Source organism: Acinonyx jubatus, chromosome D1 (genome assembly GCF_027475565.1).
Source record: "Acinonyx jubatus isolate Ajub_Pintada_27869175 chromosome D1, VMU_Ajub_asm_v1.0, whole genome shotgun sequence".
Classification (NCBI taxonomy): Eukaryota; Metazoa; Chordata; class Mammalia; order Carnivora; family Felidae; genus Acinonyx; species Acinonyx jubatus.
This window is the reverse complement of record NC_069390.1, coordinates 86541227-86556903: the sequence shown is the minus strand read 5'-3', so window position 1 is coordinate 86556903 and position 15677 is coordinate 86541227. Positions and strand designations below refer to the sequence as shown.

At 38.3% G+C, this 15677-nt stretch overlaps 1 long non-coding RNA gene across 3 annotated transcripts in view; it reads left to right on the top strand.

Moving 5' to 3' along the window:
• The window catches only part of LOC113593254 (uncharacterized), a 56049-nt gene that overhangs the window by 17149 nt on the left and 23223 nt on the right, over nt 1–15677 (top strand). For 2 of the 3 annotated variants that reach the window (XR_008290556.1, XR_008290557.1), the window contains exon 3: nt 2801–2864. This is a non-coding gene — a long non-coding RNA (uncharacterized LOC113593254). Of the gene's footprint in view, nt 1–2800; nt 2865–3695; nt 6886–15677 lie in introns of those variants that run through there. The other variant, XR_008290558.1, reaches the window with a different exon arrangement.

The following is a 15677-nucleotide window of genomic DNA, read 5'->3' as shown; positions in this document are numbered from 1 at the left end:
TGCTTTCTTTTGTGTTTTGTTGATTTTTTTGTAGTGACATATTGTGATTCTCTTATTTCCTTTTGTTTGTATTCAATAGTTATATTTTTGTGACTACAATGATAATTGCATAAAATATCCTAAAGTTATAGCAACCTAATTTGAATTGATAACTTAATTTCAATTGCATACAAAACCTCCACTTCTCTACAGCTGTATCCCCCTCCCCACCCAACTTTATGTTACTGATGTAACAAGTCACATTTTTATATATTATGTACCTATATTAGTTTCCTAGTGCTACTCTAACAAGTTACCACATATTGGGTGGTTTAAACAGTAGAAATTTGTTATCTTACAGTTCTGGCAGCTAGAAGTCCAAGATCAACATGTCAGCAGGACTGCTTCCTTCTGAGGCTGTGAGAGACAATCTGTTCCATGCCTCTTACCTACATTCTGGTGGTTTTCTAACAATCTTTGGTGTTCTTTCACTTACAGAAACATCATCCCAGTCTCTGCCTTCATGGTCATATGGCATTCTTTCTGTGGGCCTGTCTCTAAATTTCCCCTTTTTATAATTACATCAGTCATATTGGATTAGGGCCCACCATACTACATTGTGACCTCATCTTAACTAATTTTATCTGCAATGACCTTATACAAAAACAAAGTCATATTCTGAGGTACAGAAGGTTAAGACTTCAACATATTAATTTTGAGGGGGACATAATTTGACCCCAAACAGTGCCCAATAACAGATTTGTAATTATTTTATGCATTTTTTCTCTTAATTCCTTTATCAGAGATCTTTATGTCTTCATAGAGCTTCAAGTTACTGTCTAGCATCCTTTCATTTTAACTTGAAGCATTTCTTGTAAGGCATTACCAAATGATAGTGAATACCCTGAATTTCTGTTTACCTCGGAATGTCTTAATTTCTCCTTTATTTTTCCAGGAAAGTTTTGGTGGCTATTGAACTCTTGGTTGACAGTTTTTATTCTTCATCACTTTAAACATTTCATTCTACATTCCTCTGGCCTCCAAGGTTTCTTGTGAGAAATTGGTTGATATTCTTATTGAGGATCCCTAATACTTGGTGATGGTTCACTTTCCTCTTGCCACTTTCAAGATTCTTTCTTTAGCTTTGGACAGTTTGCTTATAATGTGTCTCAACTGGATCTTTTTGAGTTTACCCTACTTGGAATTCATTGGGCTTCTTGGAGTCATAAAATTTATGTATTCTTGGACTTGTAGATTCATGTACTTCATCAAATTTAGGATGTTTTACATTATTGCTTCGAATAGTCTTTTCCCCTTTCTCTTTTCTCTTCTAGGACTCACATAATGTGGTGTTGGCATGTTTCATAGTATCCCACAGGTCCCTTAGATTCTGTTCACTTTTCTTCATTCTTTTTGTTTCTGCTCCTCAGACTCCACAATTTCAATTGTCTGGTTCTCAGGTTTCCTAATTCTTTCTTCTGTTTGTTCAAGTTTGCTGTTGGATCTCTCTAGTGAATTTTTCATTTCAAATGTTGTAATTTTCAGCTCCAGAATTTCTGTTCACTTCTTTTTTAAAATTTATGTCTTTGTTGCTGTTATTATTTTGTTTGTACATCATTTCCCTGGTTTTCTTTAGTTCTTTATCCATGTTTTCCTTTAGGTCTCTGAGCATATTTAAGTTTCCTCTAGTAAGTCTGATGTCTGGGTCTTTCAGGAATGGTTTCTGTGAATTTATTTTGTTTCTTTGAATAAGATATATTTTTCTGTTTTTATCTATACCTAGTGATTTGTTGCTGAAAATTGGAATTTAGCTATTATAATATAGTAACCTCTGGAGATCACATTTCTCCCCCTTCCCCAGGGTTTGATTGTGTGTGTGTGTGTGTGTGTGTGTGTGTGTGTGTTGTTGAAGTCTGTAGTAGTCTGTAGTTTTTTAGTGTTTTCCCAACTATTTTTGCAGAGGCCAATCCTCTGCATATGATCACTGAAGTCTCTGTGCCTTTAGCTGACATTTGGCACTTGTTTTTATAGAGATTTCCTTAAATGCCCAGAGCTCTTCCAGTGTTTGTAGATTGATTTTATGCTAGGGCATTCCTTCAGCACTTAGGTAGACTTGTTCTGAGGCTAGCAGTCTGCTCAAGGTGAAAGCTTAAGATCTTCTCAGACTTTTTCTGAACATGCATCTTGCTTAGATATGCATGTGGCTTCCTAAATTCTCCCATATATTAATTTCCCCTTAATTTCCCAGTTGCATCCCAGGTTTTCCTCTGTGCCTTAAATAGTCTGTTGTGTTTCCACTTGTAATCTCTTGCCCCAGAAGTCTGTGGGTCTGTAGTCATCTTGCAAATTTATGAGTAGTGTCCACTGCTTTTCCTGTATGATTTCCGAGTTAGACATAACAGAGACAAGCTCCTTACCACAGTCCTTTAGGTATCCACCGGACAATTTCGAACAGATATACACACTAATTTGCAAATAAGGTCTTCCCTGCTCCTTCCAGTTTGAGTGATAGTACTGGGAACTAGGCTACCACCACTTCAAGACCAAAACCACTGCCATGCTGGGGAGGGGTAGACTAAGGGTGAGTAAAAATGCCACAAAACTTCCCTACTGTTTGAAGATCACTTTTTATTATTATTATTATTATTATTATTATTATTATTATTATTATGTGTTTGGTTGGTGGCTGTAAACCTTTGAGTGTTTCCAGAGATCCAGTAAGATTGGTTTAGTTTCTGCTTTTAGAAAATATTTCTGTGGGGAGATGAAAGCTTGGAGCTTTCTAGCTGCCATTTTGATGATGTCTTCTTTTTCAACATAGTTTTGCCTTCACTTGGACTTTGACCAAAGGACATTAGAAGCCTTGGCATGAGACCCAAATGAAGGTGGGTGCAGTCACAAAAAATGGGAACAAAGACACTCTTAGCCACTATAAGAAACTTGGAATAAGAACTTGTTTGGGTAGTTAAAGTTTTATAGAGAGGAATCCACTAGGATATTGGATGACAGTTGAGAACAGATAAGCTTCTGAAATGTTCTGTCCAGGTAGTAAATTGCTCAGGGAGCTGGTGCTTGCTGACAGTATGGGACAGCTGCAGTTACATGCTACAAATGGTAGGGTCTGTTTCTGGATGCAAATTGATTCCAGCTCATGAAGGGTTTTGAGCAATGCCAAAAATGATCTAGTGGAAGAAAATGTGAAAATAATGAGATGGCTGGTTCTGGTGCTAAATTAGAGCCTCCCCTCAGGGCTGAGAGAACCTGTCTAATCCAATTCATTCCCAATGGTAGCTGTCATATCAGTTTGTCCTAATCCTGACTGTGGTTCACAGCTGTATCTCAGAAATGACTTGGGAAGGTAAGCCTTTAGTAATTGTCTCCATCTTTCCATTTCCAGCCTCTTTCTCCTGCCAGTAGCACCCCTACCTCTCCTCTCAGTCTTCTTCTCTGACTACTTATCCTCTTTTGCCTCCTACTCCCTCAGTGAAAATAATACTCCAAGGAAATAATCTGCTAAATGAATTCACATTAAGGTGTACATACTGAATAAGACTTGAGTGTAAACATGTTCAGGGGCTGTTTGCATTTTAACAGCAATCTATACTTCAAGATAAAAGAAAAAATGTCTAATTGTGAAGCTCTAATTGTTACCTGTTCAATAGGAAAAAGAATTTTTAGAGGAGCTTGTTCCAACTCAGTATTATTCTGTTTCCTAGGTATTCACTACTCCAGAGCGCATGAAGAAATACAAATTATAAAAGAGCTTTAAAAAAACAAATTTGTTCTCCCAATGTGCAATGAAGCTCTGGGGCTGATTTGAGTATATCATTGCTGGATAACAAACTTTTACATTCGTCTAGCCAGAGACACCAGGGATAAAGCCAAGACCTTGATTATATTGAGAAGTTGAGTCAAGGAGATTTTCACCTTGCTATAGGAAAAGCTGATAAGAAATAATAGAACAATCTAATTTAGGATCTTGAATATTTTAAAGGATAATAAGCAGCCTCCATTCCTTTTCATGGCCTTTTTTCCTGTCATCATCAGAGAATTTTCTTTGGGATACGGTATACAAAGTGGTCATTGGGGGGAGTGGGTAGTGTCAGTGCTAGAAAAATGGGTACCAGGAAGTAAGAGCTAAGAGTGGGAAACACTCTTCATCATGATTGAATCTAAACTCTCCTAGCTTCTGTTTCTTCCTCTGTAATGTGGGAACAATAATATCTATTGAAGAGAATTAGAACTCTTTTGATTGTAAGCTATAAGAAGCCATGTTGAACTAGGTTAAGTTGGGGGGGGGGGGGGAGGAATTTATAGGCTTCATTCTGGATGTCCAAGGGGCATTGGCTGGATCCTGAGACCTAAAGAATCCCTTCAGAACTTTCTGGCTCTCCATTTCTTAGCTCTACTTGTTTTTATTTGGATTTATTCTCACACCATTGTAATTTTGTGTCAGCTAAGAAGATCTGAAAAAATGTATCTATCAGCTTAACAATTCTAACAGAAAATCTCATTCAGATATCAGTCCCAAGGAAGATTACATTGCCTTGCTCAGGTTAGATGTCTAAACCCTAGCCAATCACTGTGTGGTGGGATTTGTTGATTGGCCAGCCTAAATCATATGTGTAACCCAGTGACTTGGCCAGTATACCATAGATCCTTTCCAGGATCACCTTGCATGGAGGGAGAATTCCCTAAAGGATTCAGGAAGCAGAGGATGGGAAAGTATGCTGGGCATAAAAATATTATAGCTATTATAATCTATCCAACCTACCACTACAGGTTAAAGAATCAAATGAGCAGATACAGGGAAGCTGTTCATAAAATGCAATCATAATTAAAACTTTTTATTCCAATGATGGTAAATACCATGATCATTGAAATCAAGAAAGCTGCACTGTATAAAGATGGCTTTATTATTATTATTAAGGATGGGAAAAGATGAACCATTCAACATCTGGTGTGAAATAACTGGATAGGCCTCTGAAAAAAATGAAAGTAGAAGCCCTACCTCTCACACATAACACATGGATTAAAGATTTAAATGTAAAAATGAAACCATAAAAGTACTAGAAGAAAACATGAGAAAATTCTTTTATAATCTTGGAATGGGAATGGTCTTCGAATCATTATTCAAAATTCTGAACTCATAAAAATATGACTGATGAATAAAACTACATCAGGGGCGCCGGGGTGACTCAGTTTGTTAAACATATGACTCTTGATTTCAGCTCAGGTCATGATCTCACAGTCATGAGATGGAGCCCCGTGTTGAGCTCTGCGCTGAGCATAGAGCCTAAGATTCTCTTTCTCTCCCTCAGCCTCTCTCTCCTGCTAGTGCTGTCTCTCTTTTTAATTTTTTTTAATGTTTATTTTTTGAGAGAGAGAGAGAGACAGAGCACAAGTGGGGGAGAGGCAGAGTGAGAGAGAGAGAGGGATACCAGAATCCAAAGCAGGCTCTAGGGTCTGAGCTGTCAGAACAGAGCCTGATGTGGGGCTCAAACCCATGAACTGAGAGAGCATGACCTGAGCCGAGGTCGGATGCTTAACTGACTGAGCCACCAAGGTGCCTCTCTCTCTCTTAAAAAACAAAAACAAAAGAATGACATCAAAATCAAACATTTGTATGGTGAAAAACATCATTTGAGAAAAAGTCAAAAGGCAAAAAACAAATGGAATAAGAGGCAGTAATGCATTGGAGATGGCCTGCACTGGCTCACAGGAGCTGATTATTTAATTTTCAGGAACTTTGAAAGCTGATTATCAAACACAGCCATTATTTAAAATTAAGTCATACAGGCTTATAATTAAACACAGAATGTTACAAACAAAGGTAAAAAATACTCCAAATGCATCACTTTCTAATTGTTTAACTACATTTTACTGTCATCCATGCTCTTGAGGTTATTTATGCGTATTGTGTCTATACCGTGGAGATATTATATAATGGTCCGCTGCTGCACATCTCTTTCCAATTCCACATTTAGAGATGTCATATTGGTAGCTTGAAATTATCTGTGGTGGGAACATTTACATCATGGAAGTTGCCAAATGCTGTGAACCAGGGCATATTTTCCCCAGAGACCACTGTTAAACATTAACCAACACAGCAGTGGAAAACAGTTTTTGCAACTCACATTGCAGAGAAAGGGCAATCTCCCTATATAATGTGTTCCTGTAAGTGAAGTATAAAAATACTATTAACCTAATAGAAACATTAGAAAACTATGAAGTGTCCATTCTTAGAAATAAAGTGCTCTGTGTCATAAGAGAAATGCAAATCAAAACCATCCTGAGATACTATTTTTTTACCTATTAAATTAACAAAACTCCAAGTTAAATAAAACTCTGTTGGCAAGGCTGTGGGGAAACAGACTTCCTCTTACATTGCTGATGAGGATATAAGTTTGTATAACTACTTTGGAAGGCAATTTGGCAATATATATGTAAAATTACTAATATATCAACTATCTGACCCAGCAGCTCCATCTCTGGGAATTTACCCTATCATATAGTATAGAGCGATTTTGTTTTCTTTTTAATAGCAAAAGATTGGAAACAACACAAACGTCCATCCACATAGACTGGCTTAATAATCTGTGGAACAGTCAGACAATGGAATTAACTGGAGCTGTAAAAAACTTTAAGTCATTCTCCAATTTGAATATGTAAGAATCTCCAAGTTATATTTTCCCCCCATAGTTTTATTGAGATATAACCAACATATAACAATGTATTTGTTTAAATTATAGAACACAATGCTTTGATGTATGTATATCTTGCAAAATAATCACCACAGTAGATTTAGTTAACATCTATAACCTCATGTAGTTACATTTTTTCTCTTGTGATGGGAACTTTTAAGATCTTGTAAAATCTTAGCAACTTTCAAATATACAATACAGTATTTTTATCTATAGGCATCATGCTGTACATTATATCTCCAGAACTTGTTTATCTTATGACTGAAAGTTTGTACCTTTGGATCACCTTCACTCATTTTGTTCACCCCTACCCCTTGCCTCTGGCAGCCACCAACCTGTTCTCTCCTATGAGTTTCTTTGTTTTTTTAGACTCCATATATAAATGAGATCATACAATATTTGTGTTTCTCTGTCTGACTCATTTCACTTAGCATAATGCCCTGGGGATCCATCTATATTGTCAAAATGGTAGGATTTCCGTCTTTTTTTATGACTGTATACTACTCATATAGTATTCAAATATAATACTTTCTTTGTTCATCAGGTTACATTATTAAGTGAAAAAAGGCAAGGTTAATATCAGAGTGTATATCACATTATATTTTGCATAATTAAATAAAAATATAGTTGTATGTGATTTGCATAAACAAACTGGAAGGATAAATAAGAAACTAATGGAAATGATAATGGGGGAGGTTGCTATTAGGATGTGGGAACTGGGTGTGTGAAAAATGGGGTGAGATCAAGACTTGGCATTATCTTTTTACACTAAAATAAATGTTTAACTATTTCAATGTTCTTTTTAAAAAATTTTTTTTTAAATGTTTATTTATTTTTGAGAGACAGAGTACAAGTGGGGAAGGAGCAGAGAGAGGGAGACACAGAATCCAAAGCAGGTTCCAGGCTCTGAGCTGTCAGCACCAAGCCCAATGCAGGGCTCAAACTCAGAACCTTGAGATCATGATCTGAGCCAAAGTCAGCGCTTAACCGACTGAGCCACCCAGGCACCCCTCAATGTGCTACTTTTTTATAAAGCTAAGTGAAAAGAAAGAAAAGCTTCACTAAAGAACTTGGTTGTTTATTCCACTAGACATTCAATAAATAGTTATTGAGCAGCGACCATGTGACAGGCACTGTCCTAGGAACTGCTCCCAGAAGACAGCACCAGACCATGTAAGCTGTGAAGAGTTTAGTGGTTGTCTTTGACATATATCACTCTTGAAATGCCACATCTTCTATTACACCCATTCAACAGTTCTCTCATCCCATCTGGTCTCATATTCACTGCCTCAACATGGGGAAACAGCCCCCAGGCCCTTCAGGTCTAGTGACCATTTAATGTTTGTGTCTTCACTGTGGATGTTCTTTGTATATGATTTCACATCTCTGTTTGTCTTTCTTTTTGAGTGTGTTGTTTAATGTAATTGATGGAATTTGATATTTTAAAAGCTCAGGGCTTTCATTTTATGGACCGTGAACGAAATAGACAACAATTCCTGTGAATTTACATTCTAGCGCTGATCAGAGAAGGGTTTTGTGAAGAGGCGATATTGAACACAGACATGAAAGTTATAAGGGAAAGTGCTTGTCAGTATCTGGGATTATGCTTGTAGGTTCATAATAATTATTATTTTTGCTGCCCTCAGGGGAATTGCAAAACATTACACACACACACACACACACACATACACGCACACACACACTTACCCTTATTGACAAATATACACTGCTGCCAAACTATCTAATGCCTATTTCCAACTGATTGCTTACCTGGTAATGATCTTAGCTTTGAAAGGAGTAAACCACCTCTGGTCTCTTGCTCTGGCTCCCAGTAACCAAGGTCACAGCAGACATTTCGGTGGCCTCTGGCTTTGATTGACAGATATACCTCTGGTTGTGGGGGCTTTGTCCTCATTCCAAATGAAGCTAAATGGCCCATAAAATTAAACCCTGACCTTTTAAATATCATATTCTACCAACCAGAGTAAACAACACACTTGAAAAGAAAAAAAAAAAAAAACAAGATGTGAAAACGTATACAGAGAACACAGGGGAGAATAAAACATTCAATTTATTACTAGACCTTGACAGTCATGGTGGGATTTTTTTTTGCCATTTGGGGTCACCTATATGAGACTGGTTTGGAGGAAAGAACACTGTTGGGTAGGCATAATGTTGGGGGGCATGTGAAGAGCAGTTAATGTGTGTTTAAAGAAACTCACAAATTCTTTAGCTTTAAATCACAACTTACATGATCTGGTGCCTGTTTTCTGGGCTCCTGTAGTACCTATGCTCTCTTTTGTCCCAGCTCCTACTGCATTTTTTGTTGTTGTTGTTGTTGGTAATTGTTGATTAAGTGGTGAGCTCCTTAGAGGAAAGTACTGTACATATTTCCCCCATATCCCTAGAACCTAGCACAGCCCTGACATTTAGAAGCCTCCTTTGAAAGATTGGGGAAGACATGTCCTATGAAGCAAGAAACTGGATAACCTTGTAGACATCGCTTTGCTTTGCGAGAGTTAGAGTCCAAGAGGCATGCTTTGTTTTTCAGTTGGGTGAGTTGATGGACTGTGGGTGTTTTTGGTAACTGTTAAGATTTCCTCCTCCCAGTTACCCTGCACTCTACATGTACACATAATGCAGCTGGCTCAGCACAGCTGACTGTGACAGTTCTCAGCTCCGTGCCAGCTGGTTAGGCTCTCCCATGAATTTGTCCCAGAGTCTCCCACACCCTGTGATCTGACTGTAATCCAATCCCCTTCCTTAGACTTCTCTGATCACCCTCCCTGTGTTTTCCTCACCCCTGTCCCTTGCTCTATGAGCTGCTCAGACTTCAGCAGCTATGTGGGACTAAAGCATGCTCTGAGTTCATCCACAGAGCATGTGCCAGGACAGCCAAGTACTCCAGGTTTGAATAAAATGACCCAATCTATTTGGTATTCACTGGGCAGTCACATAGGGACATGTCCATTCTGGGATGTCCCTCAACAGGGCAGATGCTGCCTCAGCCAGATTTGCCAAAGGTCCTTAAGTCTGGCTCCTGGTGGGAGGCTGGGGAGATCAAAGTATACCTTCCACTGCTGCCCTGCCACGCTCCTTGTTCTACCACCATTTTGCCTTAATAATGAGTTCCCATAGGAATTCCTACCCCAAATTTCATTTGGATTCCTCCCAATTTGATATCCCTCACCTGGTCTGTAACTGCAAATTTAGAAGACTCAAAATAGCAGCTTTCATAGACAAGGGACTATTTCATTTCTGGGAGTAAGAATTGGCACTGGCTAATGAGTTATATTCCAATGTACAATGCCCTCTGATTGTGTATTATATATTAGCACTCTGGACTTGAAAGAGACAATTGTGTAATGTTTGCCCATTAATTGAGAATAATCATCTCAGCTGCACAGTGTTGCATACCAGCCAAGCTTGTCATTCTCTGATCCAACAGCTTTTAATTGTTGTGTTGCCCTTTAATGGCAACCATTCTCAGAGTTTAGAGAACAAAAACAGAGACTTACCTCAATATCAGCTCTTTCCCACCCTGAGAGAACAGAATCCATTTAGATGGAAAGGATTTGCGTTTTCTAATCCCTGGAGAGTGATCATGCCGTAGCAATTTCCATTATCCATCAAGTCTAAATGCTAAGGCCATGGGATTGCTTCTTCCTAATAAAGTTAGGAAATGTAGCAGACAAGGAAAAGGCTTGCATGATTACACAGTAAGCTGGAGACTAAAATAGAAGAGATGCCTTAAAATCATTGTCAAGACTCTTTTGAATGCAAGTAACAGAAAATCTAAATCAAATTGTCTTATGTCAAAATTTTTGTTGGTTCACATAACTGAAAAATCCTGGGGTGAAACTGCTTCAGCATGTCTAGATTCCAGGGCTCAAAAATATCTTCAAGCTTTGGTCCCATGCTCTCCATATCGTGAGTCTTCTCCTCTACTGCTGCATTCTTAGATGGGCACTCCCCTCCTCAGGCAAGATGGCAGGTGGCAGCTTAGTTCCAGGCTCACATCTCTGGTGAAAGTTCCAAGATGGAATTTCACTGGACCAGCTTGGGTTATGCTCTTTATTCTGAATCCATCGTGATGGCCAGGGAGAATGGAATATATTCACTGGCCACACCTTAATCACACTCACCCCTGTGGGTAAAAGGCAGGGTCAAATCCATCAACCTGAACCATGTGAACTAGCAATAGAAAGTGGTCGTGTGTCCCCAAGGGAAAAAAAAACAGGCACTGTTATCAGAAAAATGGGACTGGATACAGAACGAGCAAGAAAAACTGAGGTACTGTACTTTCATCTCAACTTCAGGAATGAATGTCTTTGTAGGTTGGTAATTTAAGCTTAATGTCTTTTCCCAGAACTCTCTGTATAATAAAGATGACCATTTACCAAGTATCTGACATTGTGTGGAGTGTTTACATATATCCTCTCATTTAATCCTTACAACTAAAGAATCAGGCAGGTATGATTAACCCCTCTTCTAAATGAAGGAATGGAGGCAGATGGAGATTGAGTAACATGCTCCAAGCCACACAACTATTAAAAGGTGAGTTATAACTCAACTGGAGCCTAACTCCAAAGTACTTGCCTTTTCTCCTTTTCTGTGTTTCCCAAACTTGCCCATTTGCAAGACTTTCTGGAGTGCTTATTGAACATAGAAGTTCTCAGGCACATTCTCTCCTCTACTCCCAGCTCTGCCCCAGAAATTATAATTCAATAAGTCTGGGCTAAAGTCTGGGAATCTCTTTTGTTAACAAGTGTGCTCTGTGATTCTTATGATCAGACTAGTTTTAAAATGCACAATATCATGCTGCCTCCCACAGGTTAAAAATACCTGCACATGGCCACTGCCCAATGCTGGCTCCCTTTTCCTGTCTGCTCCTTTTCTCCACAGAGCATGTAAGGGAATTGCTTTAGCTGCTGGCTATGCTCAGTTCACTCTCTAGAGCAGTGGTCTCGAAAGATGGGGACTAGGGGGCATACAGAGGTTCTGGTGGTGTCTGGGGAGGCAATATTTTTCCTGTTTTTTTTTTCCAATTTCTATCTGATTTTTATTTAAAAAGAGAAAAAATTCAACTTTACCAAACTTGATATCCAAATTGGCACTGGTATGCTCCTGAGGCACCTGTGAGGCATTTATGATACCTGAGGTGTCTTCAGAGGAGGGCAGGTGGTCCCACAATGCACAGAGATAATGGTGCTCCCATCCTTTGCTAGTTTCCAGGCCCCTGAAACCTTATCTGTACCTAAGGAGAATTACAGATTATATTATCCTGTCCCCCAAAGTCCCCAGGCTTAGAGGGTTTTGGAGGCCAGTTTTACAAAATCATCAATAAACATATAACCATTATGTTATGCCTGTTTCAGATGATGGAAAAGGGAGGAAGGCCACTCAGATCTTTTTATGAATTAGTATAACTTTGATACTGCTTACAAGGACAAAACAAGAAAAGAAAAATGTAGATGTAGGATTCCTAAACAAAGGACTAGTAAACTTAATTTGGAAGTGCAGTGAAAACAATAGATACCCATTTGCAATGACGTGGATGGAGCTGGAGAGTATAATGCTAAGTGAAATAAGTCAGAGAAAGACAAATACCATACGATTTCACTCATATGTAGAATTTAAGAAACAAAACAAATGAGCAAAGGGGAAAAGGAGAGAGAAAGACACAAATCAAAAAAGAGGCCCTTAATTACAGAGAACAAACTGATGGTTACCAGAAGGTAGAAGGGTGGGTGGGTGAAATAGGTGTGGGTTAGAGAGTCATGGAGGATTAAGGAGTGCACTTGTTGTGATGAACGCTGGGTGATGAATGGATTTGTTGAATTACTATATTGTATACCTGAAACTAATGTAACACTGTATGTTAACTAACTGGAATTAAAATAAAAACTAAAAAAATATAGATAGCTGATACTTCAAATAAGTAGGATCCATGGAACACAGCCATGCAGTGTCATTATTTTCTTCCTGCTATTGTCCTTAAAAGCTGATATATGGCACTGGTTCTTTCTTACCTATGAATAAATGAAAATCTATAGTCTTTTCTGGCCACTCCAAGTAAAAAGTCTTTTGATCATGAAAAACTGTCTCAGTTTATGAATTAAAACGTATAGTTCTAGGTAACAGTAGAACTTCTAGCACTACAAAGTTAAAGCTTATCCTCATCCTCAACCTGGGCCGGCAGCAGGTGGAAAGTTTGGAATAGACAACAGGGTATTATCTCATCTGTTTCCCTCAGTTGATTTCCTCTTCCATCTCATGCATTCATTAGTTAGTCTCTGACTCCTCTGGGGTTGAAGTAGTGGGAGGGAGGGGAGCAGTAGGAAAGCTCCTACTTGCCCAGCACTATTATGAACTGTTACCAGAACATCCTAGACTGGGCGGAAGTTTAAAGCTAACTTTTTTTTTTTTAATCATGGAACTCTCTATGGGCTTTCTTTGAGACCCCCTATTTCTGAGAATCTCTCACCTACAATTTAATTCGTGCAAAAGAATGCACCCTTTCTACTTAGTTTCCACCCATGACAGCACTACTTCTTTATAGAAGCTGATCCTCTCAAATGGAACTAAGATGATCCCACAAAGGCACATATTCGCTTATGCCCCACAACTGGCTCATAGTAAATATCTCCACACTTCGCTCAGATAAATTCTGGGAATGTAGGGTTTCTCCACTGCCTCTGTTTGCTCTGTGTTGGAGCGGCTAGCAGCCAGTCTCTCCCGGTTTAACTTTCTGAGATGTTAGACACAGTCTACACCGTTCTTCAAGTTCTAGGAGACTTCATGGAAGAGCAAGGGGCCTAGAACCCAGATTTCATTTTTAAAAAGATGGTGGAATTTGTTCTATTAGATATGCAGACTTATTTTTATTTTTTATTATTATTATTTTTATTAAAAAATTTTTTTTGATGTTTGTTTATTTTTGAGAGAGACAGAGACAGAATGCAAGTGGGTTAGGGGCAGAGAGAGAGGGAGGCACAGAATCCGAAGCAGGCTCCAGGCTCTGAGCTGTCAGCACAGAGCCTGACATGGGGCTCGAACTCACGAGCTGTGAGATCATGACCTGAGCTGAAGTTGGATGCCCAACCGACTGAGCCACCCAGGCTCCCCCAGGCTTATTTTTAAATAAGTCTTAAAAGTTAGGACATGGGATGATGCAAGAATTGGAAAATAAATTGCTGGAACAGGATAGGAAGCCCAGGAATACACTTACACATACGTACATCATATACTCAGTATAAAGGTAGAATTACAAATTGGTGGAAAAATAATGCTTGGGAAACTGATTATCTGTATGGAAAAATACAAAATTGGATCCCTCTCTTACATCGTAGGTGGGTTGAAATCCTACAAGTAAAAAAAAAAAATTTAAATCCTACAGGTAAGAAAATACTAGTCTTTATGACCTTGTGTATAGAAAGGTTTCTTAGGGGCATCTGGCTTGCTCAGTCAGAAGAGCATGTGACTCTTGATCTTGGGGTTGTAGGTTCAAGCCTCATGTTGTGGGTAGAGATTATAAATAAACTTTAAAAAAAGAAAAATATTTCTTAGAGTTTGCACCTATAGGAAAAAATAAGGATAATTTTTATCATATTATATTAACAGCAAATTTTCTGCAACAACAAAAGATACCATAAACAAAATAAAAAGACAAAAATGCAGACATTTGGGAAAAGATATTTAAAATGCAAAATTTAACAGAGAAAAGGTATCCAGAATATTGAAAAAGCCCCTACAAACCAATAATGATGATAATGGTAACAGGCAAGCACTGTCCTAAGCACTTGAGATATATTAACTCTTTTAATCTTTACTGTGTCCCTGTGAGATAGGTATTTATTGTCCCCACTTTATAGATGAAGAAACAGTCACCGAAAATGTTCAATAACTTACCTAAAGTCACTGGTGGACCCGAGTTTGAGCCTAGAAGTCTGGTTCCGGTTCCTGTGGTCTTAGCTACTATGTTTGCTCTCACACTCTATAAAAACATGAATCCAAGTAGCCAACATACATATAAGAAGAATCTCAACCCCACTAGCGATCAGAGAAGTGCAAATTACAATACCAAGGAGAAATCATCTCATACCCATGAGTTGGACAAAAAAAAAAAAAAAAAAAAATCTGACAATACCAAGTTTGAGTGAGGATGTAGGAAGAACATGAAACCTTTTATTTATTAAGAATTTTAAAATTTGAGGGGCACCTGGGTGGCTCAGCCGGTAGAGTGTCTGACTTCGGCTCAGGTCATAATCTCGTAACTTGTGAGTTTGAGCCCCCTTTTCGGGCTTTGTGCTGACAGCTCAGAGCCTGGAGGCTGCTTTGGATTCTGTGTCTCCCTCTCTCTCTGCCCCATTCTGTCTCTGTCTCTCTCAAAAATAAATAAACATTAAAAATTTTTTTTAAATAAAAAAATAAAAGAATTTTAAAATTTGAGTATAATTGACATACAAGTTATCTTACTTTTGGATGTACTTATTTATTAAAAATTTTTAAAAAGACTTTATTTTTTAAAGTAATCTCTACACTCAACGTGGGGCTCAAACAAAATCCCAAGGTCAAGAGTCGCATGCTCCACCAACTGAGCCAGCCAGGTGCCACTAAAATTGTTTCTTTTACTTGAGTATAGGGGGAAAATGAAGTCTTTTGTACGCTGCTGGTGGGAGTATAGATTTGCACAACCGTTTTGGGGAGCAATTTGGCTATAATTAGCAAATTTGAAGGTGCTTATATGCTATGACCCAATAGTTTTACATCTAGAAATATACGCTAAAGAAATTTTCATGCTGTGTGCACAGGGAGATGTATTGAAGGATATTCATTGCAGTATTGTTTATAATAGCAAAATTTGAAAACCTCAGAATTTATTAACAGAAAAAATTGTGATATATAAAATAAAATAACCTGCAGCAGTTAAAATGAACCAGCAATATATCTACCAATATAGATAATTATGAAAAAAATAGTATCGTATGGGAA